We start from the raw sequence: 6,151 nt of genomic DNA, 5'->3' as shown, positions 1-6,151 counted from the left end.
ACGAACACCACAGAGAATACTAAAGATTGAGAAACACGACCACCACAGCGAATACTAAAGATTGAGCAACCCGACCACCACAGAGATTACTAAAGATTGAACAACACGATCACCACAGAGAGTACTGAAGATTGAGCAACACGACCACCACAGAGAATACTAAAGATTAAGCAACACGAAAACCACGGAGAACACCAAAGATACAGCAACACGAACATCACAGAGAATACTAAAGATTGAGCATCACAAAAAACTACAGAGAATACTAAAGATTGAGCAACCCGACAACCACAGAGATTACTAAAGATTGAACAACACGAACACCACAGAGAATACTAAAGATTAAGGAACTAGAACACCACAGAGATTACTAAAGATTGAGCAACACGACCACCACAGAGAGTACTGAAGATTGAGCAACACGACCACCACAGAGAATATTGAAGATTGAGCAACATGAACACCACAGAGATTACTAACGATTGAGGAACTAGAACACAACAGAGATAACTAAAGAATGAGGAACACGACCACCACAGAGAGTACTGAAGATTGAGCAACACGACCACCACAGAGAATACTGGAGATTGAGCAACACGACCACCACAGAGAATACTAAAGATTAAGCAACACGAAAACCACGGAGAACACCACAGATAGAGCAACACGAACATCACAGAGAATACTAAAGATTGAGCAACACAAAAAACCACAGGGAATACTAAAGATTGAGCAACCCGACCACCACAGAGATAACTAAAGAAGGAGCAACATGACCACCACAGAGAATACTAAAGATTGAGCAACACGAACACCACAGAGATAACTTAAGAATGAGCAACACGACCACCACAGAGAATACTAAAGATTGAGCAACACGAACACCACAGAGATAACTAAAGAATGACCAACACGACCACCACAGAGAATACTAAAGATTGAGCAACACGAACACCACAGAGAATACTAAAGATTGAGGAACTAGAACACCACAGAGATAACTAAAGAATGAGCAACACGAACACCATAGAGAGTACTGAAGATTGCGGAACACGACCACCACAGAGAATGCCAAAGTTTGAGCAATACGAACACCACAGAGAATACTAAAGATTGAGCAACCCGACCACCACAGAGATTACTAAAGATTGAGCAACACGAACACCACAGAGAGTACTGAAGATTGAGCAACACGACCACCACAGAGAATACTAAAGATTAAACAACACGAAAACCACGGAGAACACCAAAGATAGAGCAACACGAACATCACAGAGAATACTAAAGATTGAGCAACACAAAAAACCACAGAGAATACTAAAGATTGAGCAACCCGACCACCACAGAGATAACTAAAGAATGAGCAACACGACCACCACAGAGAATACTAAAGATTGAGCAACACGAACACCACAGAGATAACTAAAGATTGAGCAACCCGACAACCACAGAGATGACTAAAGATTGAGCAACACGAACATCACAGAGAATACTAAATATTGAGCAACAAAAACACCACAGAGAATACTAAAGATTGAGCAACACCACCACCACAGATAACACTAAAAATTAAGCAACACGAACACCACGGAGAATACTAAAGATTAATCAACACGAAAACGACGGAGAACACCAAAGATAGAGCAACAGGAACATCACAGAGAATACTAAAGATTGAGCAACACAAAAAACCACAGAGAATACTAAAGATTGAGCAACACGAACATCACAGAGAATACTAAAGATTGAGCAACACAAAAAACCACAGAGAGTACTGAACATTGAGGAACTAGAACACCACAGAGATAACTAAAGATTGAGCAACACCACCACCACAGAGAGTACTGAAGATTGAGCAACACGACCACTACAGAGAGTACTGAAGATTGAGCAACACGACCACCACAGAGAATACTGAAGATTGAGCAACACGAACACCAAAGAGATTACTAAAGATTGAGCAACACGAACACCACAGAGAGTACTGAAGATTGAGGAACACGACTACCACAGAGAATGCCAAAGTTTGACCAATACAAAAACCACAGAGAATACTAAAGATTGAGAAACACGACAACCACAGCGAATACTAAAGATTGAGCAACCCGACCACCACAGAGATTACTAAAGATTAAACAACACGAACACCACAGAGAGTACTGAAGATTGAGCAACACGACCACCACAGAGAATACTAAAGATTAAGCAACACGAAAACCACGGAGAACACCAAAGTAGAGCAACACGAACATCACAGAGAATACTAAAGATTGAGCATCACAAAAAACTACAGAGAATACTAAAGATTGAGCAACCCGACAACCACAGAGATTACTAAAGATTGAACAACACGAACACCACAGAGAAAACTAAAGATTGAGGAACTAGAACACCACAGAGATTACTAAAGATTGAGCAACACGACCACCACAGAGAGTACTGAAGATTGAGCAACACGACCACCACAGAAAATACTGAAGATTGAGCAACATGAACACCACAGAAATTACTAAAGATTGAGGAACTAGAACACCACAGAGATAACTAAAGAATGAGCAACACGACCACCACAGAGAGTACTGAAGATTGAGCAACACGACCACCAAAGAGAATACTGGAGATTGAGCAACACGACCACCACAGAGAATACTAAAGATTAAGCAACACGAAAACCACGGAGAACACCACAGATAGAGCAACACGAACATCACAGAGAATACTAAAGATTGAGCAACACAAAAAACCACAGGGAATACTAAAGATTGAGCAACCCGACCACCACAGAGATAACTAAAGAAGGAGCAACATGACCACCACAGAGAATACTAAAGATTGAGCAACACGAACACCACAGAGATGACTTAAGAATGAGCAACACGACCACCACAGAGAATACTAAAGATTGAGCAACACGAACACCACAGAGATAACTAAAGAATGACCAACACGACCACCACAGAGAATACTAAAGATTGAGCAACACGAACACCACAGAGAATACTAAAGATTGAGGAACTAGAACACCACAGAGATAACTAAAGAATGAGCAACACGAACACCATAGAGAGTACTGAAGATTGCGGAACACGACCACCACAGAGAATGCCAAAGTTTGAGCAATACGAACACCACAGAGAATACTAAAGATTGAGCAACCCGACCACCACAGAGATTACTAAAGATTGAGCAACACGAACACCACAGAGAGTACTGAAGATTGAGCAACACGACCACCACAGAGAATACTAAAGATTAAACAACACGAAAACCACGGAGAACACCAAAGATAGAGCAACACGAACATCACAGAGAATACTAAAGATTGAGCAACACAAAAAACCACAGAGAGTACTGAACATTGAGGAACTAGAACACCACAGAGATAACTAAAGATTGAGCAACACCACCACCACAGAGAGTACTGAAGATTGAGCAACACGACCACTACAGAGAGTACTGAAGATTGAGCAACACGACCACCACAGAGAATACTGAAGATTGAGCAACACGAACACCAAAGAGATTACTAAAGATTGAGCAACACGAACACCACAGAGAGTACTGAAGATTGAGGAACACGACTACCACAGAGAATGCCAAAGTTTGACCAATACAAAAACCACAGATAATACTAAAGATTGAGAAACACGACAACCACAGCGAATACTAAAGATTGAGCAACCCGACCACCACAGAGATTACTAAAGATTGAACAACACGAACACCACAGAGAGTACTGAAGATTGAGCAACACGACCACCACAGAGAATACTAAAGATTAAGCAACACGAAAACCACAGAGAATACTAAAGATTGAGGAACTAGAACACCACAGAGATTACTAAAGATTGAGCAACACGACCACCACAGAGAGTACTGAAGATTGAGCAACACGACCACCAAAGAGAATACTGGAGATTGAGCAACACGACCACCACAGAGAATACTAAAGATTAAGCAACACGAAAACCACGGAGAACACCACAGATAGAGCAACACGAACATCACAGAGAATACTAAAGATTGAGCAACACAAAAAACCACAGAGAATACTAAAGATTGAGCAATCCGACAACCACAGAGATAACTAAAGAATGAGCAACACGACCACCACAGAGAATACTAAAGATTGAGCAACACGAACACCACAGAGATAACTTAAGAATAAGCAACACGACCACCACAGAGAATACTAAAGATTGAGCAACACGAACACCACAGAGATAACTAAAGAATGAGCAACACGACCACCACAGAGAATACTAAAGATTGAGCAACACGAACACCACAGAGAATACTAAGGATTGAGGAACTAGAACACCACAGAGATAACTAAAGAATGAGCAACACGAACACCACAGTGAGTACTGAAGAATGAGGAACACGACCACCACAGATAATGCCAAAGTTTGAGCAATACGAACACCACAGAGAATACTAAAGATTGAGCAACCCGACCACCACAGAGATTACTAAAGATTGAGCAACACGAACACCACAGAGAGTACTGAAGATTGAGCAACACGACCACCACAGAGAATACTAAAGATTAAACAACACGAAAACCACGGAGACCACCAAAGATAGAGCAACACGAACATCACAGAGAATACTAAAGATTGAGCAACACAAAAAACCACAGAGAATACAAAAGATTGAGCAAGCCGACCACCACAGAGATAACTAAAGAATGAGCAACACGACCACCACAGAGAATACTAAAGAATGAGCAACACGAACACCACAGAGATAACTAAAGAATGAGCAACACGACCACCACAGAGAATACTAAAGATTGAGCAACACGAACACCACAGAAATAACTAAAGAATGAGCAACACGACCACCACAGAGAATACTAAAGATTGAGCAACACGAACACCACAGAGAATACTAAAGATTGAGGAACTAGAACACCACAGAGATAACTAAAGAATGAGCAACACGAACACCACAGAGAGTACTGAAGATTGAGGAACACGACCACCAGAGAGAAAGCCAAAGTTTGAGCAATACGAACACCACAGAGAATACTAAAGATTGAGCAACCCGACCAACACAGAGATTACTAAAGATTGAGCAACACGAACACCACAGAGAGTACTGAAGATTAAGCAACACGACCACCACAGAGAATACTGAAGATTAAGCAACACGAAAACCACGGAGAACACCAAAGATAGAGCAACACGAACATCACAGAGAATACTAAAGATTGAGCAACACGACCACCACAGAGAATACTAAAGATTGAGAAACACCACCACCACAGAGAATACTAAAGATTGGGCAACACAAAAAACCACAGAGAATAATAAAGATTGAGCAAGACGAACACCACAGAGATAACTAAAGAATGAGCAACACGACCACCACAGAGAATGCTAAAGATTGAGCAACACGAACACCACAGAGATAACTAAAGAATGAGCAGCACGAACACCACAGAAAGTACTGAAGATTGAGGAACACGACCACCACAGAGAATGCCAACGTTTGAGCAATACGAACACCACAGAGAATACTAAAGATTGAGAAACACGACCACCACAGCGAATACTAAAGATTGAGCAACCCGACCACCACAGAGATTACTAAAGATTGAGCAACACGAACACCACAGAGAGTACTGAAGATTGAGCAACACGACCACCACAGAGAATACTAAAGATTAAGCAACACGAAAACCACGGACAACACCAAAAGATAGAGCAACACGAACATCACAGAGAATACTAAAGATTGAGCAACACAAAAACCCACAGAGAATACTAAAGATTGAGCAACCCGACCACCACAGAGATTACTAAAGATTGAGCAACACGAACATCACAGATAATACTAAAGATTGAGCAACAAGAACACCACAGAGAATACTAAAGATTGAGCAACACCACCATCACAGATAACACTAAATATTGAGCAACACGAACACCACGGAGAATACTGAAGATTGAACAACACGAACACCACGGAGAATATCAAAGACTGAGCAACACGAACACCACAGAGAATACTAAAGATTGAACAACACGAACACCACGGAGAGTATCATAGATTGAGCAACTCGAACACCACAGAGAATACTAAAGATTGAGCAACACGAACACCACAGAGAATACTAAAGATTGAGCAACACGAACACCACGGA

Source organism: Mytilus californianus, unplaced genomic scaffold (genome assembly GCF_021869535.1).
Source record: "Mytilus californianus isolate M0D057914Y unplaced genomic scaffold, xbMytCali1.0.p SCAF_7, whole genome shotgun sequence".
Classification (NCBI taxonomy): Eukaryota; Metazoa; Mollusca; class Bivalvia; order Mytilida; family Mytilidae; genus Mytilus; species Mytilus californianus.
The sequence above is the reverse complement of the archived record's forward strand: the minus strand, read 5'-3'. Positions refer to the sequence as shown.